At 48.5% G+C, this 25,208-nt stretch overlaps 1 long non-coding RNA gene across 1 annotated transcript in view; it reads left to right on the forward strand.

Annotated features, from left to right (window-relative positions):
- LOC146783276 (uncharacterized) overlaps window positions 1–15,498 on the forward strand; it is a 60,653-nt gene extending 45,155 nt beyond the window's left edge. The window contains exons 3-4 of the long non-coding RNA XR_014970562.1: window positions 13,656–13,900; window positions 14,689–15,498. This is a non-coding gene — a long non-coding RNA (uncharacterized LOC146783276). The remainder of the gene's footprint in view (window positions 1–13,655; window positions 13,901–14,688) is intronic.
- Window positions 15,499–25,208: the final 9,710 nt, after the last annotated feature.

Below are 25,208 nucleotides of genomic sequence, written 5' to 3' on the forward strand. Positions count from 1 at the left end.
GACTTCCTTCAGGGTCGCCTCTCCATTGACCCATAGCTTGTCCTGTATCGTCGAGTTAGTGGTGTGCATGGCTATTTCGTCCTTGATGAATTCATCATGTAATGTATCGAACTTACATGTGACTGCCAATTTCCTCAATGCTGCTACGTATTCATCTATGGACTCTCCCACTGCTTGTTTCCTTTGTTGGAAGTTGTATCTGTCTATGGACGTGCACACCGCTGATCTGTAGTGTTTATTTAAATCATCTATCGCGTGCTGGAACACATCGTCATCCGCTGCCTGCCTTGGCGTGGGAACTATGTTCTGGAATACTCTGATGCCTTCCGGACCTAGGTTGTGAAGGAATATCCTCTTCCTCCTTTTGCTGGGAAATGCTTCTCCATTCTCCTCCTCCAGGGCTTCTAGATAGTTCATAAAGTATTCCCTCCAATCCTCCCATTTCATCGAGGGATCTCCCGGTTTGGGTAGGAAGGGGATCGGTGTCGTGAGTGAGGACGGTTGGGCGCACATTTCTGCTCTCCTCCCGGCGATTCCTCTTCTCCCCTCGGACTACCTGGCGCGCTTTGTCTTTGCAGGCGTGGGGGGCTCTGTTGCGCCGCCGCTCCACCCCCTCTGCTATGCTCCGCCTGCTCCGCCAGGGCCTCCCTCGCTTCCTCTCACTTTTGGGAGGTGAATGGCCTTGTTTCTGCGCTTGGGTGCCTGTTTTTCCTGGGCCTCTCTTCACTCCGCTTTAGTGGACCGACGTGTATCTGCCGCGCCCGCACTTTCTGCGCATTAGTGTGCTTCGGGGCTGTCTGCTGTCTATGGCGCCGATCCTCCCTGCCTCGTGGTCAGGCCCTCTTATCACTGCAGCTCCGGGCACCACCGCCTAGTGTGATGTGCGTTTCCGCGTGTTTTGCTGCTTCTTGCGCCGTGCGTCCCCTCTGCCGCGCTCTCCCTGGATGTGTACCTGTTGTTGGTCGATGGCTGTGACTCCGGAGCACCTGGCCATGTGTTTCACCCAGGTCAGTTGCTTCTTGGCCCTTTTCCTTGCAGATCCCAGACCCTCGTCGCCATTTGTAGTGTAGGGGTCAAGGGTTGGAAGAACAGCCCATACCAAGGTTATTGGAGGTAAGTATAGGTTTATTTAAACATATTTAAATCCCTCCATGGGGAGAGCGCCGGGGAAACGTCCGCTCCGCTCACTGGCTCCGCACGATCTCGTGGCACCCAAAATGGCCGCCGCGCTCTACGTCATCACGCCATGCGTGAAGACTAGAGCGCGACGCTACACTCTGGGGCATATTCTCAAGCACTGCGTTAAAATTATCACCGCTTTAGCGGCAGAAAACTGCTGCTAAAGCGGCAATAATGGGCTTGATAATATGCCGCAGAGAATTCCCATAGAAGCCCATGTTCACACCGGAACATGGGCTTCTATGGGAATTCTCTACGGCATATTATCAAGCCCATTATCGTCGCTTTAGCAGCAGTTTTCTGCTGCTAAAGCGGCGATAATTTTAACTCCGCTTGTTGATAATATGCCCCTCTGCTCCCACAACCCTTTGATAGCTGCGTCAAGGCGCTTTGATGATATTGAAGATTTACATCCGTGCTGATTCTGTACCAGAATTACAGGATAGCTATTGTTCATAAAAGAGTGTTCCTTAAGTTGTACATTTATTTGAAGCAAATATCTTTAAAAAACCGCTCTATGGCTCATCTTGAACACCGCTGTTTTAGATGACATTGTCATTTAATATTCTTAAATAAATACATAATAACGGGAGGTGAATGGCCTTGTACACAATCATTGATGGTGTTTTCCTCCTCTGTGTGCTGAATTCTGCAGCACCCATAAAAAGAGCAAAAAACAAAGAGAAATAAAGGTATTTCTCCTCATTTACGAAATCTTACAAATCTGGGAAATGCATCACAATCCATGTGTGTTGCGTGGGAACACCCACAGCAACACCCCTAGAATGCCCCATCACACAACATAATGTATGAAAGGGGGCCATATTTACAAGGCCATGAAAAGCCAGCAGGGTGGCTTTGCGTGGCCTTGTAAATATGGGCCAGCACACTTCGCCACCGGGGCATCCAAAAAAGTGACGCCCAGTGGCGCAAGTATCAACCTAAACCGCCCTGGTTCCTCAAAGGGAAGGGAGGAAAAGAGGCCCGCTATCCTATCCACGGCGCTCTCCTTTCTTATTTTCTTAGACAAAACATCATGATGCATGCAGGCTGAAAATGAGAAGTTGGCCTGGCATATGCTGTCCACTAGTTATAGTGGGCACCTTGCACCAGTCCAAACAACCCCTTATTGATGATAGGTTAAAGAAAACCTTTATTGAAAGCTATCCTAGTGGTAGCTATGGAGAGCAGACTTCAGGCTAAGTCTTCAAACAGTGTAAAACAGCTTGTTTTACCAGTCTATAACCTCCTGAATGGCTAAAATGAAAGAAGAATCACACAAGGTATATATATAAAATATATGTATTTATTTCTAAACACTCTCTGCTAACCTCTTTATGAAGTTAGAGAGCAAGGCACACAATTACACAGTTATTAAACGACAGTAAATAGCACAATATACAATAGGCCCCAGGGGGAGACCAAACCATATATTAAGAAAGTGGTATAAGAACCACCACTTGACTTAACACAGTGCCTAGAGCACGTAGAATCGCTGGGACCCCAAGGAACCACCCAAGGCAGTGACAAAGGGGACCCACGGAGGACGGGTGCAGTGTGAGAACACAGCCGCGAGCCCCATACAATTCAATAGGAAAGTCGCTGTAGGAATTTTAAAGAATAAACAGACCTAGGAGAGGACTTTGAGCAAACCCCTTTAGACTTAGAGAGTTATAGGGTCAACACCCACGGGAGCACCGGAGTACTCGTGTTAACTCACCCAGGGAAGCCGGGTGCATAGGTGTCAAATGGTGTCGGGAATCGTCGTTGATTTCAATGGCGATGTGCTGCAAAGTGCTGCTGCAGAGGAAAGGAGAAGTGTCCGGCCTAGCCTGGATCGAAGATGTGAAGAACCTGAAAGCAGAGGGGACAGACTCTGGGTCACTTGCCAGTGACCAGGGGCATGATAGATGAATGCCCACCGATGTCGGGTGTTTCAGGTGCGAAGAGGTGAAGATTGACTCTGCAGCCACGAGGACCAGGAAGCGTCAATGACAACCAGGAGCTGGATTCAAGCTGTCCCATGAAGGATGTCGAGTGCTGCGGTGTCGGTGCTCGGATTGAACACAACAAGCCTTGGCAACAGCAACTCACGCAGGAAGAGTAAAGATGCTTCGGTCAGCAAGATCCTGGGGACTCCCCAAGTGATGGAGGGTCAGGGCACATCTGGAGCAACCAGGTAAGCCCTTGGAAAGTTAAAGTACCCTTCTCAGGGACCCACAAGTTGACGGACAAGGGATCGCGAAGGGACCTTGTGAGAAAGTGCCATCTTTCTTGCATGGTATGCCCCCACTTTTTGCTGAAATGCTGAATGTACTTTGACTAAGTGTGCCCGAGACTCCTGCCAATCAGGTGCCCAGGGCCTATGTTCCTTCCCTAAAACACAAAACCCAAATTGGCAAACCCTAGCCACATGTCAGCCCCTGGTAAATGGTACCATAGGTACCCAGGGCCTTGTGACCAGGGAAGGCCTCTAGGGGCTGCAGCACTCATTGTGCCACCCTTAGAGGCCCTGTACCCTTACACACACACACTGCCCTTGCAGGCTGAGTGTCTGGGTACAAGACAAAACAAAGAGTCGACATGGCACACATCCCTGTGTGCCATGCCCACCACCTACACTACCATGGTATACATCAGCCACCCCTCTTGCTGGGTGCCCTATGCCAATGGTGTGGGCACAGGAGCAGGAGCCCTGTGCCCCTACAGTGCCCAGGTCCATTCCTGTACAAAAGGGGGTGGTGATGGACGGAGCATCAGAACCAATCAAACACTCACACCCAGTCAACAGATCTGGGTTTGATCCATCACCGTTCTTTAGCCCACTCTGCCACCCCAGTTCAGACATGGCCATATGCAAATCAGTCTGACCCTGTGCCTCATGGGAACAGTCCAGCCCGAACTGCCAAGCCCCTTTTGTACCGCAGGTCCATTCCTGGGCACTGTAAGCGCAGTGCTGCCATTTAAGAGTATATGGTGCTGGGAGCTCGTCAAACGTGAACTCCACAGCACCATAAAGGCAACACTAAAGACTGAGAAGTTTGGTATCAAACTTCTCATCACATTAAACCCACACTGATGCCAGTGTGGGATTTAATGTACCAAGCACCCCAGAGGGCATCTTAGAGATGCCCCCTTAAACCTAACCTACAATCCACGTCTGTTCTGAGGCTGCCTAGGCTGCCACACAGCAGACATGTTGCTGGACCCCTGTGTAGGAGAGCCCCTGCTCTCCTGGGTCTGCAACAATGCACATCCTGGGTGAGGTGCTAAATCTCCTCCCCCAGGCTAGGCAGGGGGAAGCTTCAAAGGCATGCCGCCTCTGTGAGCTTCCCCAGGCCACTGCAACCCCCCCCACTCTGGCGGGAAGCTTGGCCGGAAACCCCAAATAAGGACAGGGGATGTGCCAGCCTGCCAACCCCACCCCTCAGGTGGGGGAGGCGAGGTAAAGCACATCTCCGGGCTATCGACATCTTGAAGATGGGAAGCCCTACCCAATCAGGACTAGGCTACTGCCCCCCTCCCACAGGAGAGAGGCAGGATAGGGGGTGTACCCACCCCAGGACAGGGACCCATTGGTCCCTGCCCTTCACCTACCTGTAACGCCCCTAAATCTAGTATTTAGGGGCACCCTGAACCTTCCTTCCCCAGATTCCAGATTCCAAAATCCGAAGAAGAGCAAGAAGAAAGAAGACCTGCCCTGCAGCTGCTAAGAAGAGGAAGACACCAACTGCTTTGGCCCCAGCCCTACCGGCCTGTCGACCCTCGAACCTGCTCCTGTTCCAACCCGGCATCTCTTGTGGCCAGCAACCTCACAAACCCCGGAGGACCTGGCTACCTTTTGACTCTAAACCCCTGGGACTCCCATGAGTAGTGGCTCTACTCAAAACCTACTTCTAATCCCTGGCAGCAGCCCGGAACCGCAAACCCTTCACACTCTGCACCAGCCAAGGCTGGCCTGTGCCGGAGTGAACAAAGACCACGAGGATGACCCCACGGCGACTGTGACCCCGAGTCCGGCACCCAAGGACCTCCCTCGACACTCCTGAAGAAGCCTGCAGCCTCAGAACCAGGTGCCCCCCCCAACCGCAATCAACAGAGGGTAAGATTTCCCGACACCAAAAGGCACCCCGGCACCTGGCGCCCCGCGGCCCCCTGTGCCCAATCCCGGGGTACCTACCTATCCTCCAACTATCTAACTTACCTCTCGAAGTGGTGGTGGCACCTGAAGAATCTTCGTCCCCGAGCTTGCAATCTTTTTCTAAACCGGAGATTTCCCATTGAAATCAATTGAGCGCCCGAAGGCTCAAAAGCACCCTGCACCCAGCCACCTGAGTGGCCCTGGCAGTGCAACCTCTACACCTATCTACTTCCCCACTTGCCCTGAGTAAGTGACCAGGAGCCCAGCTCCCACAGCTGCGTGGCCTGCTAGTCAGCAGCCACCAACCAAGGCCCCCCTACCTCTCATAGGATAACATTGGGCATAACTCTCTCTGCACCATGCCACCCTTGTGCCGCCGAGGGTGAACCAACTGTACCTACCTGACCCTGGGAGACCCATGAGTCTAGGTCCAGAACCTTAACTCTGCCAGTCGAGTACTTCCCTTTAAACCGATAACTCAATTTTCTCCATAGGGTAACATTGACTGGCTTTTCCTGAAATTTCTTCTAAGTGTGGACTTTTCAAAACTTAAAATATTCACCAAAAATAGTAACGAAAACGAAAATACTCACCTGCTCTTAGGTGAGCTCCCAGTGCTGGATCTTGGTGCGTACATGGGCCATGTACGCACAATGCGCTTCGCGCACCGTGCGCACATGGAGGACATATGATGCACTTCGTTTTGAAAGGTAATATTTTAATTTTTCGTAATTCTTATAAGCCATGCACAAATGGTGCCCTTCGGGCACCATTTGCACACGGGGTGGACAGAGTGTGGATAATTTTTTTTTTTTTTTTTTTTTTTTTAAATATTATAGTTTATCTCAAATACTTACAACTGTACTTACCAGTAACCCGATTTTCTCCCATAGGAAATCATTGACTGTTTTTCTGTGAAATTTCTTGTGTCAATTTCAGCAATCTTTAAATATTCTTTAAAAATCGTATAATATCTGAAAACGTAATTACTTACCTGTTTTGGATAAAGGTCCCAGTACTGAGTCTAGGCACCCAGTACTGGATTACAAAAGTAACGAGAACATACTATACCTGCAACTTGAATTTTCTGCCATAGGAAATCATTGACAGTTTTCTATGAAATATTTTCGAGGTGTCAACTTTTAACCTCTTCAGCGCTGCGCGGATTCCCGCGCAGTGCTGAAAGATCTGAGCGCGGGCGGGGCCATGACGGCACGGTTCCGTCATAAGCACAGCCCAACCGGCGTGCATGACGGAACCGTTCCGTCATCGAAGAGGTTAAAGTAGCAAAATATTGTCTAAAAATCATCACAGTAATTAAGTCGACTTTTATCACTTGATTCCAAATACTGACCCAGGGCTGAATCTAGGATCCAGTCCTGGAATTCCAAAAGTAATCCTAAAAGTAATCTGTGGCAAATAACTTGAAACTTCCATTGAACTCAATGCATTATTGTGTTTAAAAATGTGTTGCCTATTGCAACCACTTGTAACTTTCTACAAAAGGTAATTGCATATTGCAAAAGTATTTATATAAAGCAACTCATTCTGAGAAAGTATATTTTAATACCTATTGTTGGTTCTAAAATAAAACAAGCATATATTTTTTATATATAAACCATGGGCGTATAGTTCAGTTATTGAGTGTGTGAGACCATTTGCTGGCTGAGTGTGTGCAACAAATGCTTTACACTGTCCTCTGATACTGCCTTACTGCTCGACCAAACTACCACTTTAGAGAGTAAGGTTATATCTAACTTTAGCCTCTGCCAAACCTCTGGGGACTGTGGACTCTGTACACCCTGTACCTATTTGGGGACAGTATATACAGAGCCACTTTCTCACAGACCTTGAGAGGAATCACTAAATACCAGCCCACGGGTCACTCGATGAGTGTAGGCCAGTAATATTCAGTGGAATTACTGCTTGGGGTCTGGACTACAAGTAGCCCAAAGCACAGCCTCAGGGATTGCCAAAAAGCATATGCTGCTGCAAATGGTCGCGGTGCCCAGGGGTTCGGGTTGCACGATCTCCACAAGGGATACAGGCCTCAGACTTGCTGAGCACACTGATCAAAGAAGCAGATCCTACTCTCCTACACTGACAGTAACTTGCTGCAGTGAGGGACGGGGGCACAGAGAGTGCGGGAATCATAAACCTGAAGTAAAACCCAGATATAGCAACTTAGCTGTGCCTTTGCTCGGGTACAAGTTCAGCCATGGAATCAGCCTGATAATCTGGACTGGAGTGGGCAATTCACATTTACCTGGAAGATTTCTCTCCCTCTTTCTCTTTATCCCTTGACTTCACTTGCACTTGAATTCTGGATGGGAAGGGTCACCGCAAAAGGAGAAACGGTGTTTAAGTTTACAGGTTCCGGCTGGACACAAGTGGACACAACCAGACCTACCTATTGTAGCCCCAGCATGAGCCCTTCCTCTCCCCTGCCTTTTGCTGGTGGAAATGCGGCTTTAAAGTAGTCTCGTTATTCATACTCTCCAGCCAAACATTGACCCCCATCTGTTCCCACCCTATATCCGGATTTTCAACTGTTGCCCATCTGAAATCCCGGTCATAATCTAACCAAGCGGTACCCCTGTAAACATGGTGTTCTTTAAATATCTTGCTAGAGTAAAATATCATAGAGGCCGCCACTTCAGGCTTTTTTCCTAACATGACTGACATGTATACATTGAACCCAAATAACCAATTTGTGATTGTCTCCCCACACTTAGGCTTCTTATCCTTAGATGGTGTCCTTACTCTCTTTATCTTTTTGCTCACATTCCCTCCTTTAGGTTCTTATGAAAGAGAATATATTCACAAATTCCCCTTTCCATATTTTTTCTTTAACATCCAGTGGGACGTGCAAAACCAGCTTCTCGGGTCTAGATAACAAAGTGCCTTGCTTCCCCCAGCAGAGCTAGGAGCCGAATCCGCCTTCTCCCCACCCAGGTCGGTGTTCTTACCTGAGTCTGCCCTAGGAGGTTCCATAGCCAGCAACATCTGGACGTCGCCCGCCATTTTATCCTGGGCGCCCCATTAACCACCAAAACATGCCGTGCCAATGGCGCATGCCTGTTTTTTAAGATCTGCAATCGCTACCATAATGTCATTGGATGGGACCCAGGGAATAGTTGGGAAGGGAGGAGGGGTAACCCTATCCACAGGTGCGGTCAGCTTGTAGAGTAACTGTGCTACTGATAGCAGAGCCTGTGTGGTGGCGTCTCGTGAGTCTGTTGGTTGTACCTGCCAAGAAGGGATCGGGAGCCTTTGAGTGGGCACCCCACTGACTGGCGGGGAGCAAAGAGAGCTAGCAGATCCTGCGTGGTGGCGTCTCGTGAGTCTGTTGACTGTCCCTGCCAAGAAGTGATCGGGAGCCCTTGAGTGGGCGCCCCACTGACTGGCGAGGAGCAAAGAGAGCTAGCAAATCCTGCTTGGTGGCGTCTCGTGAGTCTGTTGGCTGTCCCTGTGAAGAGGGGATCGGGAGCCCTTGACTGGGTGCCCAATGACTGGCGCAGAGGTGGAGGAATGCTGCAGTGTTGTTAAGGAAGCGTTCACCATCCCACCCAAGGATTGCTCACCGCAAGGTCCCACTGGCCCTGGAGACAGGCTGCATAAGACCCTTGGGACTCTATCAGAGTGGGTAACAGAGTATTGGGGCTGTGTGCCGCTTATGGGGGAACTGCAGGACAAGGCGGCGCTTGAGAGTTAGAAATAGCCATTATTGGTGTTGTTGGGCCCTCAATTGGGGGTGGCAATTGAGTCGCCACAGATGGGATGGGTGTTACTGGGGACCCAGGCATACCTAGTGGTGTGGCAGGTGCCATCTCCCCCACTTTGCCAGCAGGGGTATGCGCTGGTATTTTGGCCCAGCACTGAACTAGTGAGAAAGCCATCCATGGAGTAACATGGGACCGCCGTGGGCATTCCTCCCCTGTGGAGCATTCTGGCTCCTACTCTGACCCTGAAGTATCTGCACCCCCCCTCATTGCCCAGCTAAGCCAGAACTAACTTCAGCAACTGTGCTAACTCAGGATCCTTGGCCTTTCTTTTGCACCCTCGGCCTCTTTTAGGCTGAGATGCCATTTATACATAAGTGGTCAAGAGGTTCCCAACGAAATTTCCCAAAAGGATAAGTTGAAAAACACAGTTACCAAGGGGTACAACACAAACAAGGCACAGTCCAGAAACCACTGAGATAACGCAAAATATCCGAAAGGGATGATGTGCAAACAAGAGGTAAGTGTACAGACACAACCATGTAAAACAGCAAGTGCAACTAGAAAATGCCTGGGTTGTTAATCACAATAGTATGTGCACTGTTTACTCCAAATTGCCCACCTCTTTTACCCCAGCGCTTACCTAATGTTCACCTGGTCCGCGTTCCTGGCTCCCGAGGCTGGGTATTTCCACTGAAGGCAACACAAGGGCAGGGATGGGTCAGCCACGCCGGGCCATGGAAGCAGGGTTGCGAGCTGCAAGGACAACGGTACAGAAAGGGGGCCAGGGCCGGACTGGCCGTAGCGGGCACTGGGCATTTCCCCAGTGGGCCGCCAGGGTTGTTGGCTGGTTTTGGGCCTCTGGGGGCCGATTTTGTTACAGGGCCGTTTTTGCAGCATAGCTGCAATATCGGTCACTGTATTAAAATCGTCCGAAACCGGCCGTGGCAAACAGCTCGGCCGCACCACCAACACCCCGGGGGGCCGGCTGAGCACTTTGTTAGGGCCAGTTTTGGTTCCCAGTCTTGCCCTGGAGGGGTCCGATAATCTTCCAAGGAGCCCACTGCTGTGGAGTCATGTAAACTTGCCGCAGGTCAGCACTGCGATGGCCAGGTCCAAAAAGAGGCCAACTGGGAGGCAATCTTCATATAGCACCATGGCGGGCACAAATGATGCGACACCTGCTCGACACAGTGACTTCCCATTGCCCCACCCCACATCTCGCGAGGTGAGGCGGCAGGAAACTGCCCTTAGCTGGCACGCTGCAGCATCAAGAAGGGGCCCAAGCCCCGGGACCTAAGCGCTGTGTCCCACCTCCAAAAAGGGGTAGGCGGTCTGTCCAGTAAATCCGGCAATCCATCAGAATCCATGGGTGTTGGATGGGAACGTCCCATTCATACAGTTATGTGTGAAAGGGGGCCATATTGATAAGGCCATGAAAAGGCAAGCAGAGTGGTTTGCGTGGCCTTGTAAATATAGACTGGCACTCTGCATCACCGGAGCGTCAAAAAAAGTAACATCAGGTGGTGCGAGGGGCTTGTAAATATGCCAATCCGTCTGTATTTTACAACATTAAACTTCCTTTTATTTTGCTGTGCTAATAGTATTAGGTTACGTGCATTAGTTTAAGTTTTTATTAAACTTATATAGTGTGGCACTGTGCTACATCACATATGTAACACAACGTTTATAATTTTATATGCTGTGATATGGCACGTTATCACTTTCTTGTCCTATGTTTCGCAATGTGTGGTATAACTTTGTTGTATGATAGTCTGATATGTAGCTTTAGTGCACACTTATATCCAAAAACAAAACATGAGCATGTTGCGGCAATTTTTACCCCAATACACACCGATCCGCTTGCATTATTTGTAAACTCTGACATGCATTATTACCATGAAAAGTTCCTCCTTTGAGATTTGTGATAACATCAGCAAAATAATTAAGAGTTGGTAGAAAAAGCTCTTCCATTTCACCCACTTGATGTAGACAATAAAAAATAGCAATTGTAAAAATAAAAATGAATGACTCGGGAACAAGGAAAAAATGACCCCAATCACAGCACGAACAGCAGAAGGAACCTAAACATAAAAAAAGCAATCTATACTTGGTCAATGCTCCATGGAAGATATTACAAGGATGACCAAATGAAACCGGCATGTCCTGACCATTCAGAAGCCAGTAAATAAGAGTGACAATGAAGCCAACGAATGGTGAGCAATGGGTGGGTTCTAAGCCCCTTTTAGATCAAAACAGCGCATTCACTGTCTCAGGCGATAACTAAAAAGGAGTAGAGGTATGGGGGCAGCTACTGTAAAAAAAAAACAAGCAATGGCAAAGCAAATAGGTCTCACCTATGTGAGAGCTATTGGCTTTGCCAATGTCTTTTAGCCATGTTGTAGAGTAGCGTGGCTGCTGTTCAACATGGCAAAAAGTTAGATCTATGCTAACCAACACTTCAGTTCTACTGTAACAGAAACAATGCTCAAACTACGCTAACGGATTACATTAACAAACTACTAATAAATAGCATGAAAATACAAAACCATATGAATGTAAAAACATCAGTCACATTATAAAGAAGCGATGCAGGTGTTTCAAATGTTGGCTGTATGTATTATTCAATTGTCCATAGTCCTCTGATAAATGTTCTTCTGAGGGAGGAGCTCTTTCATTGCTGTTGAGATTTTACAATTCTATTGTTTATGGACTTGAAAAAAGCAGCCGGTGTGTGATATGGATCCTGGTCCTCGGGGATATGCTCAGCCCAGACCCTTAACCACAGTTTGTTTATTATTCTGTCTTTGAAATGCTTTCCATTACGAGCCATAGATTGAGTACTAAGAATGAAATATTAATATCTTGGCGATGATGACACAGAGCGCATTGGGGAAAGTAATGATGAGGCCGAAGGGAGGGCGGGGCCTACGCTTGAAACTCAAAGTCGCTTGAAGTGGACCAAGCATTCATGATTCAGGGTTACAAATCATTTATGGGGCTTTGGCCGGCCTAGGGTGTCTTTTGTACTTATGAGTTTCTGGACAATTTATCATAACTTCTGTTAAACCAAATGAGGGTCTGCCGAAGTAGGTAATAATCATGGTGCTCGCGCCCTCATTCAGTTGGTTGTGTCGACTAATCCCATACTGGCTTTACACAGGCACCTGTCTTACTACAGGATGGGATGAGCTCTACCTTTTAATCCTCATACATTATTACTTTATCCTCGTTAAAATACAGGGCCCAATTTCGAATGTTTTTGCACACATGAGGGTAGCTTGCATGAGCAAAAAGTAATTAGTAATTCATACGATACCAGTTCCCCTGAGATCACAGCTTACTGGACTTTGGACGCAGCTTTGACTCGTCTGCTGGTTTGTGTCCCCGACACCCTCCCCTCCTCTTTCCATGCTGTGTCTCTCACCCTTCCATCCTCTTTCCCTCCTCCATTCTCTGTCTACTTCTCCTGCTCCTACCTCCCCTCCCCTGAATCTCTCCCCTTGCCTGATTTTTCCCTTACGTATATGTCCTTTTGGTTTGTTGGGACCTTACTTGTCACTATGTTGCCAGGCTCAAATAACTGTGTAACCTTTGTAACGATGTAACCTGCAATTATGGTCTGATACCCATGTAAAGCGCTCTGATACCTCCGAGTCTAGCCAGCGCTATATAAAACCTTTAAAATAAATTGCAAATTTCACTTATGATAATCGAAAATCTGCCATTAAAGATTTCGGAATTTGTAGGTACAGTGTTAGTTGCAAGAAAGTAGGCTTTTGGAGGGTATAGGGGGCGGTGACCGCACAAAAAAATGTTTACTTTCACAATCGAGCTTGCTTGTGGGTACAAACACTTCTCATATAGATTGCCACCCTGGAAATGCCCATTAATCTGCTCCTGTGAGAGGTCTTTCCTCAGGGGTGGGCCTGCCCCCATATTTCATGAAGGTGCACAGAAAGGGTTTATCCACTCGAGAAAAAAGTTTCCTATATGAAGAAAAACAATTGTGAAGAAAATGTGAAAATCATATTAACTATTCCCTCCTGTTAAAACCTTTCATCAGCGGTAGTCATTCCACCATAGTTGAAAGAGGTTTCTCTACTGGGGAAAAATTCCACTATGGAGAAAAACAATTGTAAAATAAAATTGAGAAAATAAAATTAAGTACGCATGGTGAATAGGAGTGGAAATGATGAGCTTAGAGAGTCTATGATTTGCATACATTTCCATCTGCACATCACATTAGCTTTGCGAATTCTTCAAAATTTAGAAATGTATGCAAACTGAAGATGTAAATGTACAAATTTGAAAGTTTTAAATGTTTTCATTCTAATATGCGTAAACTGGGGTAGGGTGTCTTTGACAAAAAGTAATAAAAAATGTAGGGGGCACTTGGATGAACTACTGGAAAGGACATTCACAGTTAAGGTTTTCTCATGTGGAACCCACCAAATATTGTTTACTTTCCCTAAAATTATCCTTCTTTTGAATGAAGCTCCTTATGGTGATGATCACCTTGACAGGGTTTGAATGAAACTCAGTCTGAGCCATTACTTTGGCAGTTTATATGACTTCTATCCTGAATTGATTATTCTCTCTTCTGCATGCAGATGCTGATTTACTATCAGTTCATTCTTAAAGAAAGAAAAAAAGATCTTACTCACACCATACTCTGATGAGGATGGCCAAAGTCAACCATAGATTCTGATAGATGTTTTGGTATGGAGCATCCCACCATGTACGCCACTCACCGCAAACACCATTCAGCACGAGCAACTCAACCCCACAAGGTAAAATTCTACAGCAGGAGCATCCCACCGTGTACGCCACTCACTACGAACACCATTCAGCACGAGTAAGTCAGCCCCACAAGGTAAAATTCTCCCATTTTTCACAATCTCCCGATATTCATAAATTGGCATGACATTTTTCTCTGTAGAAGTACAACACTAAGTATGAAATTTCGGCTGTATATGATGGTGCCCTGAGGCTTGTTCTCAGTTTACCGTTTACGATATCATTTACATTAAGGTTACAATTCAGCATCCTCTGCATATAAGCATTTTATTTATTTCTCGCTGGTTAATGATTACGTTACTTTGATATAATTATTTGCTGCAAATGGAATTTTTGTTGGTGAGTCATGAAGATTGCGTGCCTTCTTTTGCTTGAAAGTTTTATTTTGAATGTATTAATCATATGAATAGTGAATGTGTTTATAATTGATGGAGCAGGTAAAACAACATTTTGTATACCTCCTCTAGTTTGCATGAAATTAATTACATAATCATTCTAGAAATTAACTCGTACTAATTAGTTTGAAGTGAGATATTATTAACCAACCCTTACACCTTGATAAACACAAGATAAACGTGGGACTAAAATGCTAATTGCATGGCAGAACAACTCATTAATTAACTGTGGTACGCTAACTAACTTTCGATTGTGGTGAAATAGAGAATTGCATGATTTAGTTGCTTTGTGATGGTTTGTGCTTTCAGTACTGCAAGATGGTGAATATTATTGCTTTAAATGTTGCTATAAGCTAGGAAAATACTAATATACATTGGGATTAGAGTGGGAATAAACATTAGAATCTTCATTTCTATATATTAATTACTGTTATATCTGTTTGTGCTTAAGTTGGCATTCGGGCCTGATAGGCCGCAGTACTTAAAATGGAGGTCCTGTGCAGCCGCCGTCATGTGACCGCGATGACTTCTGCGCAGAATCGGAAGGCTCTGGCGATCTCCAAGTGACCTCAGCCCCTGCACCATCGTGTTCCTGGTCAAGGATAGGAGCATGGAGGGTTGCCAAGTGATGAGCGGTGTGAACCACCAAGGGGACAATGGAAGACCTGTACAAGGATGCTTGCTTGTTATTACTTCGGAACTTTCGCCCGTGACCCGGAAGAATAAAATACATTTTGCGCATTGCTATGCCAAGTCTCATGGAAAACCAGTTGGTCCTGGGAAACTTTTTAGAAATTGCAAGTTGACCCGGACTGGCCAATTGGAACAGTTTCTACCCCTAAATTGTTGCATGTTGATCTGAAGTAAGAGGGAAAAAGGGTATAAAAGACCCTCATCCGCCCAAAGGGGGGGTTCACTGGGCTGATCTTCCGTGGCGTTGGGTCTACGATGAGCTGATGAAGATTTCCATGGTTTACCTTGGGTTTCTTTGATTTTCGGGAAAGTTATTTCATCTGATGGTTTGATTATTGCTGTGGGTTGGACAGTTTATCCCGGAGATTGTAGCAGAGACTTGGAATAATCCTCTGTGTGATCGGAGGGTCGCCAACATTTGATATTTGGTAACTATAACGCATTTCTAAATCTATGCTTATGTTCCAAAGAATTGATTTCTTCTTGAAATAAACCAAATTATGTTATATTCTGTAGTTCCTAAATGCTAATGCAGAGCAAATTAATATTAGATAAACAAATTTGGATTAATAAGAAATGAGTTTGTGATTCTTTAATCGAGTACCAAACTTAATCAAATGTTTCCTAGGCTTTAATTGTGTTTTAGCTGGTTCTAAATCACCATCAACCAATCCAACGAATTGGTCCGTCGACCAAGTGGTGGAGTGCCTTGATGTTAAGGTCAGGATTCCATAGGTGCAGATGTATATAATGTATATAATGTAAAGAAATGTAATCCTGGTAGGTAATAAGGTACCCACATGTCCAGCGCTTTCTCTCCTGTGTGCAGATTCGAGTGAGACGAGTGCGTGTTGGTGTTATGGGCCCCACCAATGAATGAGTGTATGGATGAGTGGTGTGTGATGAGGAGTCTGGTACATAGGGGGAATATGTAAATTTGCCCTTTTCCGCTGGAGCCTAATCGTTTTTGAGAGTTTCTTAAGAAGTTATTTGAAATTGTTTTGGAGAGTTTCCCATGATATTATCCCTCATTACAAATTGCTATCTTCTTAAATTCTTAAATGTAAAAGAATACATGTTTATGTGAGGCCTGTGACTAGGGCCTTTTTCCCCGCAATCCCTGCTATGAAATATTTTAAATATATCTGTTTGTAAATATGGAAGTGAATACATGGTTGGCTGAGTAACAGATCTTTGATAGGAGAGTACAGTTAGTAAAGCAGACAGTTTGTGGACAGCATGAGTAACTGTGGAGCCTCATAGCTGTGCAGTGGGAAGCGCCCCTGTGCATTACTGTCTATTGTCATGTATGTCATATGCAGTAAATAAATATGATGTATTAAAATGATCACCATAATAGGAGGTAATTCAACAATGAGAAATAATATTAGAATGAACAAAACATATATACCAAGTATGTTTATCATGCACCCACAATAGTTTAGGGTAACCTATCCTCTCGCCATTTGGTGTATTTGTCGCTTTGCAGCCTGGTTGCCGAACCCTGTAATACCTTGGAGCATCCCTGCCCACAGACCTGGCGGTCTTCAGTGTGGCCCCACAATGGGCAGAATGTCTCCAGCATCTGATCTCTCTCGGGGGGGAGACTCAGATACCCCACTTGGCATCGCATCTCTGTGGCGCTGGGGAGGCAGCTCTCACTCGGAGCCCCCTTCGAGGACATCCTCAAGCCGTACCATCTGCCCCCCTCCAACCATCAGAAGTGTTAGTACATGTTGCATTTGACACCCAGTGGTGCAGAACCTGGAACGCTTGCAAGGACAGTTTTACCCTCATGCTCCTGTTAAGCACTGGAGAAGTGCAAAGCTGCACTTTAATAATTAAGAATGAACCCAACAGAAACACAAAGGTCCGTGAAAATGAGCACACACAAAATAAAAAAACATTATTCAGCAAATTTACAAAAGGGCAAAAACTGAGGAGCAACCTCGTTCTGCACAGATGGGGCAAACTCCTGTGCAAACTCGTGTTAAGTGAACGCTCATCAGTACATTTAATGTCAATGTCAACCAGGGCCGGATTTAGCACTGGTGGCGCCCAGTGCGACAATGTTTTTTGGCGCCCCCAACGGCCACCTCAGTCACGGATACCCTCACTACCACCCTTTAACAGTCTCCATAACCTCTCTCTCAGATGCATTTAATAAATTTTATAGCGTCACCCATGAAAGTGAAGGGTGTCAAAGCATTTTAGATAACACACGCGTTACACAGAGACAATCAATCATAGTTCTGTAAATCAGTGTATAGTAAATGTTGTGAAGAGTACTTGGTCTGGAGAAGCACAAACTCTGAATTTAAAATGTAACACAATGGAGTGGGGCTCTCTTTAATAGCAAGAACTGATTTGTACCCAAAATGAACCCTTTTTGCAACATTACCATAATGAAGATCTGGATGAAAAAATCCATAGCTCTAATTTATACCTTGAAGTCTGCACGCAGTTCTTTGATGACAGTTAATAGCTCACTGTAAACTGAAACTAACAAAAGGAAGTCTCTGACAAAAGCATTAACCCACTGACCTGTTTACATTATATTCACTTTGTTATCTGCATGGTACATGTTATTTGCAGCATGCATATTAACCCTCTGCGCTACCTTCAAAACTTCCAGGAGTCAAAACTTTTACTAAGACAAAACTCTGATCTTGCCTGAAAGAACATTATTCACTGGAGTTTTCTTGACATTTTAATTGTTGACTGAAAATTGCTTGAGGCCAGGAACGCAGCAGCAGGTGCTTTTAAGCAAAGAGGCGCCCCCATGGGAAGTCAGCACCCGGTGCGGTGGCACCGGTCGCACCGCCCTAAAGCCGGCCCTGATGTCACCGACACTACTTTCTAATGGAGTTAATATTGATCAAAATGAGTTTATGTTAAATACTTCTGTAATTTCCTTTTATTTAATGCTGCTCTTTTTAAAAAAAAATACTTTTGTGTAAATTGTGTATAGAGGTTGTTCGCTAAATGACGTTTTCTGAACGAATACATGGGTTTTTGTAAGATTCTAAAATAAACAAATGAAACGCACAGAAGTAGGCAGGCTGACGTAACCATCAAGAAACAGAGCAGTCTTCAAGACATAAGGGCTTAGAAAATGTTAAAAACCTGTCAACCCACTTGTTCTGCAGCCCCATCAAATACTCTTCCTGAACGTGTTTATTTCAGTCAGAAGGATGCGGAAACCCCCGCCAGCACCAGCCGGGCAGGATTCCAAGGGCTGCGTTTCCCCGAATGTGTGAGACAAGAAGAACAGGAGAGTCAGACACCGAAAGAATGGAGGCGCAAGAGACGCAAGTGAACGAGACATGACGTAAAGGCGCAGGGAGACCTTAAAAGCATAGGAGGGCATGACGTGAAGGCGCAGGGAGACCTTAAAAGCATAGGAGGGCATGACGCGAAGGCGTAGCCGTAGGGAGACATTGTGTGAAAGCCTAGGGGAGCATGACATGAAGGCGTAGGGAGACATGATTGTAGCGCGGCGGGGCCTGGATGTGTTTAGGCCGCAGCAGCGCTGGAATAAGGCACATGAGACTATTACTTGCACTCTCTTGGCCGGAAGGCCCCGAGCGGTCTCCCGCCGTTTATTTATCCCCTCGGGTCGAGCCCGCCCTGAGGGGTACGTGTAATGTGTAGAACTGCAACAATGTAATAGAGTGCCCGGGTGGCTCTCTACATCCCTCCTTTCTTTTCGTTCCAGACCACCAAGTAATCTGAGTTCATGGAGTTCATGGAGACGAGTATACAAAAAAAGTTGGTCTCTGACTTGGCGCCGGGTTCGGTCGGAGACCATACCTCTGGCTCCGGGAGTTGGCTCACCCGCCTGGTCGGGCTTACCGGCGGACTCCGCTCATCTGGAGACACAGGGAGAGGAGAGTTCAGAAGTTCTTCGGGATCCTCGCACGGTTCTTGGCCAGGTGCACCATCGCTCGCCTTCTTGAAGCTGGACACATTTCTTGTCACAGAGTACTGTCCCTTTTGAGCAGTGACCATAGTCCCTTGGATACCTACGATGACCGAAACCTCTGGCTCATATGGCATCCGGAACTTCCAACTGGGGTGTCGGTCTTTGATCACCACCCGATCGCCCACTCTTAGTTGAGGTTCTTGTGCCCTTCGGGCATTGCTGGCCTTTCGGTTTGTTGTCTCTCTCTTTGCTTGGACTACTTTGTTGTCCCGTTCCATAGGCATCCACCTCGGGTCAGACAGTATGCTGTCTCGGGGTGCCTTTTTGAACAGTAAATGAGCCGGAGCACACTTGATCGTGCTGTGTGGGGTCTGTCGATATGCCCCCAGGAATTGATCGAGAGCTGTTTCGGCGACTTCACCATCCACAGCGATGCTCAGTGCTTGGTTGAGAGTCCTCATTAGGCGTTCTACTTCCCCATTTGCTTGGGTCCACAGCGGGGTAATCTTCCGGTGCTGTATTGCTTTGCTTTCAAGGTATTCCTGGAACTCTCGGCCTTGAAATGGGGGTCCATTGTCGGACTTGACCTCCTCCGGCAGTCCCATCATTGCAAAAGTTCTGTCAAGGACCCTTTTCACCTGTGGAAACGCCGTTGACGTAACTATTTCCATGATAGGAAATTTCGAGAAGGAGTCGACAATGACCAGCATGTGACGTCCGTCCGGGAAGCTCCCAAAATCGAGACTGATTTGAGTCCAGGGGGTCGTGCTCGGTTCTTCCGTGATCACAGGTGCCAGTGCGGGATCGCCTCCGGTGATCATGCAGGCATGGCACTGCCTAACCATTTCATCCACCATGGAGTCCATGGCCGGGACCCAGACCTTGGCCCGCAGCCTGGCTTTCGTTTTCGCCATTCCTTGGTGGCCAACGTGTGCCAGTGTGAGGATCTTCTTCTGTAATTCCTCCGGAACCACTATGAGATGTCCTCTCAGAATTACTCCTTGTTCACCCATGCTGAGTTTGTGGCGTATTTGCCACAGCTGCTGTCGGGCATGACTGACTTCCGGCTGGCGGACGAAGGCCCCATCCATGAAATGGGTCCATCCGTTGTTCTCTAGTGCTTTCTTTACCCAGGACAGTGTGTGATCTTCCTGGGTTGCCCTGCCGATTTCTTCCAGCGTCATGGCCGACGGACATGCCCCTTGAGACACCATATTAACAAAGGCCTCTGTGTGACACGCATCTTCTGACAGGTCCGATGCCTGTGGGGACTCCGGGTGGCAGGATAGGTAGTCAGCCGGGTTGTGAGCACCAGGACTGTAAATTACTTTGAAGTTGTAGGATTGCAGCTGCACCGCCCACCGCTCTATCCTCGGGGGCGCCAGCCGGGATGAGCCTGCGAACAGCGGGAGCAGCGGTTTGTGGTCGGTGACGACGTGAAATTCCTGGCCACACAGACACAGATGGAAGTGCTGGCATGCCCATTTGATGGCCAACGCCTCCCTTTCTATTTGAGCGTACCTGGTCTCCGTCTCCGTGAGGTCCTTACTTGCAATGGCAACAGGCTTCCAGATCTCCGGACCATGTTCTTGCAGGAGGACCGCTCCTAGGCCTACCGGACTTGCGTCTACAACTAGCTCTGTGCGCCTCTGTGGATGGAAGTAGGCCATCACTGTCTTGTCAAGTAGTCCCACTTCAATGTCGTTGAACGCCTTGTTGGCCGCCACCGTCCACTCCCATCTGGGATCCTGGCATGTGAGGGTCCGAAGAGGTTCTGATATGGCAGCAAGGCTCGGGATGAACCGCCCACAGTACGTGGCCATACCGAGGAAACTCCTCACCTCCGTTGGATTCTTCGGCATGCTGGCGGCACGGATGGCAGCGCCTTCTTGGGATCTACTAGCAATCCATCCCGGGTGAAGGTGTACCCAAAGAAGTCGACTGTCTCTTGATAGAATGAGCATTTGGACTTGTGCAGGGTCAGGCCACAGTCTGTGAGTCTCTGCAGAGCAGCTCGGAGGTGAAGGTGATGGTCTTCCAGCATGCTCGAGAATACCAAGATGTCGTCACTCAGGTTGATTACTCCCTGCCACCTGGTCAGCGCTTCCCGGATGGCGTTTTGAAAAACTTCGGCTGCCGACGACAACCCAAAACTGAGCTGTTTGTATCTTCGGAGTCCAATGTGCGTTGAAAAGGTTGTGATATACTGGCTTTCCGGCTCCAGTTCCAGCTGAAGATAGCCAGCGTTGAGATGTAACTTGGAGAACCACTTGGCTCCATTCAAGTAGGCCACTATGTCGTCCATCGTGGGCATGATATGGCGTTCTCTCACGGCGGTGTTTGGCAGGCTCATATCGACGCAGAGCCGGATGGCTCCAGGTTGCTTGGGTTTAGGTGCTACGACCAGCGGAGAAACCCAGGGGGTTGGGCCAGAAACCTTCTCGATTACATCTCGTTCCTTGAGTTTCTTTAGTTCTTCCTCCACCTGCGGGCGAAGGTGGAATGGCACTCTCCGGTGTCTGAGGGCTACTGGTCTGACTAAGGGGTCGATGTGAAGTTTAAACCTTTTGCCTTTGAGCTTTCCTAGTCCTTCAAAGAGAGCCGGGAACACCTGCAGTATTGCTTCCGCGTGTGATTCATGGACCTGATTCACAAAGAATACGAGCCCTAGATCCTCTGCCGTGTGGCAGCTCAGCAGGGTCCCTTTTTGTCCCTCCGTGATGTAGAACCGGGTTTCTGTTGAGTTGTTCCTGCTCATGACTTTGGCTTGCATGACCCCGCGGAGAGGAAGCGGCTCAGTCCCTCCATATGTGTATATTCGGGCTGTAGAGGGTGTTAGCGGGGGACGAGGTGACAGGCGGGTGTATTGTGTCGAGTCCATCACGTTGACAGACGCTCCAGTGTCGACGAGGGCTCATACTTCTGTGCCTTCGACAGGGCCCGAGCACACGGGAGGTGGTCTTCGGCGACGGTCTGTTCTGCCAATGTATGACACCACAAACACCTCGTCATCTTCGTCTTTGTACATGGGCCGTCGCCCCTGCGGCTGATTGTCTGCGACCATTGGCAGATCGTCCAGGGAGATTTGGAGGACCCGTTGTGGCATGCCCCTAGATCTTGACGACATTTGTCTGAAACGCCCACCACAGCATACTTTGGCATAGTGGTTTAGCATTCTGCACCGGGAGCATGTCTTCCCTTTTGCCCCGCAGACAGCCGTCGTGGGGTGGTCCTGTCTGCAGTATCCACACGGTCCCACTGGTGGCGGTTGCGGTCTGGGTGAATGGCGAGCCGCCGAGGGGCGTTGTTGGATGGCTTCGACTTTTCTTCTTTGATCGACGAATGTCGGGATGCGGACGATGTGGCGACCGGCGTGTGCAGAGCAGCCTCCATCTCCTGCGCTCGGACGTCCGACAGTTCGTGGGAGCGAGCTAGGACCAAGATCTCATCCAGCGAGATTCTGGGTTGCCGAAGGAGCAGCTTCCTCAGGAGTTTTGAACGACATCCCAGGATGATCTGGTCCCTTATCTCTTCCCTCTGATGAGTGAATGTGCACGTGCTGGCCAGCCTGCGCAGCCGTGCGTAGAACATGTCGACTGACTGAGTCCAACTGCCACGCCCTTTTGAACTTTAACTTCTCAAAATCGGGGTTGAGTTGCGGGTCGAAGTGCCTGTTGAGTGCAGCGACAGCCGCGTCGTAGTCGTCATCATTGCCCGTGTTGGGGAGCGTCTCAAAGAGGTCATATATCTCCGCACCTCCATAGTAGATGAGGAGCGAGCGTTTAACGGTGCCGTCGGTTTCTCTCGTTCCCTTGAAATAGTGGTTGAGTCGTCCAACCTACGCTTTCCATCTTGGCACAGCAGTGGCTGGGTCAGAGGCCTCACTGAAGGGGGGCAGAGGAGCGACTGCAGTGTGATTATATCCTGGGGGTGGCGGATTGGTACCTCCACCAGGATTGCGTCCTCCGTCTTGCTGGGCGGCAGCCACAGCCGCCTGTTGGACGCTCATTGTGGCTGTACGATGGCGCGTCGGTGCAGGGGGTTGGCCTGCGCGTGGACTACTAGCGCTGGGGCGTGTGCGTTAGCACGTGTTCCAGATTCGCGGGCCGTCTGTTGGCTCCGCGTGCGTTCAGGGCGGGCTGGTGATCCTCTTGCGCAGCTATGTGTGAGAGAGAGAGAAAGAGAGAGAGAGAGATGAGACTGTCTGCAGGCTTGTGTGGCTTTATCCCAAGTGTTTTTCCTTTCTATTGTCCCGCTCACCAGTGCCTGCAGCTGTCCTCCCCTTCACTTCTTCCTGTAGACGTGCTGCACTGATGTCTGTTGCACGTGTGTCCTTGGAACTACTGAATTGGCAGCACCTTCCCTCATGTGTCTTCTGCTCTTAAATATGCCTTTGCGCAGGTATCCCCTTTCCTTTCGCCCCTTGGAAAGCTAGTGTGCACTCTTTGATGTCTGGGCATCAGGCAGCCCCCAGTCAAGGATCCGGGGGGGGGAGCGCGCAGGATGTAGCACGTGTGCGGTAGCCGGTTCAGGCAGTGGAAGGGGCAGCCCAGGCACGGGGCCTCGCCTTCAGGAGCGGGCGAGCAGAGCAGTATCAGGCCGGGGAGCTCACACGCGGCGGTGGAGCACGAGGAGGGCGGGAGCTGGCACGATGAACAGCTGCTCTGTGGAGGCGGGGGCATGCAGGGCGACCAGGTTACAGCGAGGTGTCGGAGCACTCGCGCAGCGGGCACTTACCCATGTGGTCGCAGGCCTCTGCAAGCACCGCCGGCTGAACGTGCTCCCGTTGGGTAGGGAGACTCATGGGCGGGCGCAGGCCACAGCGATCCGATGCGGGTAGATGCTGCTTTAACCGAGGCCGCAGATGGACGGGCCGTCGGGAGCAGCAGATGCCGGGCAGACCGGAGCGAAGCGGGTGGACACCGCAAGCTCCTCGCAGGGCACTTCCAGCAGCACAACAGCAGAGGGAGCAGGACCACACAGGTGGGCACCGCACGCTCCCAGGAGCCGATCAGGAAGGCTGGCACGCGTGGGGTGCGACCGGCCTCGTCGCCAATGTAGCGCGGCGGGGCCTGGAAGTGTTTAGGCCGCAGCAGCACTGGAATAAGGCACATGAGACTATTACTTGCACTCTCTTGGCCGGAAGACCCTGAGCGGTCTCCGGCCGTTTATTTATCCCCTCGGGTCGAGCCCGCCCTGCCCCGAGGGTTGCGTGTAATGTGTAGAACTGCAACAATGTAATAGAGTGCCCCGGTGGCTCTCTACATCATGTGAAATCTAGGGGAACATGACGTGAAGGCGCAGGAAAATATTACCTGAAAGCAAAGGGAGCATGATGAAGGGCTGAAGTCCTAGAAATGAGAGGACTCACCAAGTTAAGCGGAATGGGTGTGACATCACAGCGTGTGACATCACAGGAAGTGACATTACCGCGTGTGACCACAGGAAATAACATCACAGGAAGTGATATCACTGCACGTGATATTGCAGGTGTCATCACAACTCGTGACCTCACAGGAAGTGACATTAGGTCTTAAGACCTCACATATGTTTAGCATGTGTATCATGAGTACATTTGAACGCATTACAATATTTAACAAATTAGATTTAGTATTGGGATTGTGCCAAAATATTGACTGAACCCCGATGTAAAATTTGGGCCTCAATTTATACATTTTTTTTTTTTTTAACCCTGCCACAAAGAAATTGGCAACAAGGAGAAACTTGGCAGTAAATCTGTTCTGCTTAATCAGCTGCAATGTCTGTATTTGAAAATATCTAATGGGGTTAAGAAACCTGCTGCTGAGTTTGTGTGCCAGCTAAATATCAGGGATTAATAATAATGGTAAGGTAACGGCTCAAAAGGTGAGCTCTATGTGAGCACAATTGGATCGTTTGGATCGCTCATTTACTTTCCTTGTAGGCAACTGGGTTGCCGATTTTGGGAGGTACCTGACTCCCGTAGGTCTTTTTGAGCGCCATCTTAGAAGGGAGCAAGTCCCTACTTTAACTGCTTTTATGATTTCCTTGGGCACTTTTTATTTAGTTTGTCTTGTTTTTCCAGTAGCGGTTCTAAAACAGGAGAGCCTGTGATGGTCCGTGGAGTGGCTGGACCCCAGTTTTGCACCTACTGTTTGCTCCCCTCATTTTAACAGTCGCACTTATAGCGCTTATTCTGGATACGCCCCCTTAATGGAGGGCGAACGGGTGCCAAAGGTAAGCCCGCCTGCACCCGTCCCCTGCCGGAACACACCTAGCACCAGGAACCCTGGTTCGGAAGGAAGAGATGCTATAAGGTACTCAAGTAAGGAGCTTTTAGACCTCAATTGTAAGGCGTTTAGCCGCAACTGCTG

Source organism: Triturus cristatus, chromosome 11 (genome assembly GCF_964204655.1).
Source record: "Triturus cristatus chromosome 11, aTriCri1.1, whole genome shotgun sequence".
Lineage (NCBI taxonomy): Eukaryota > Metazoa > Chordata > Amphibia > Caudata > Salamandridae > Triturus > Triturus cristatus.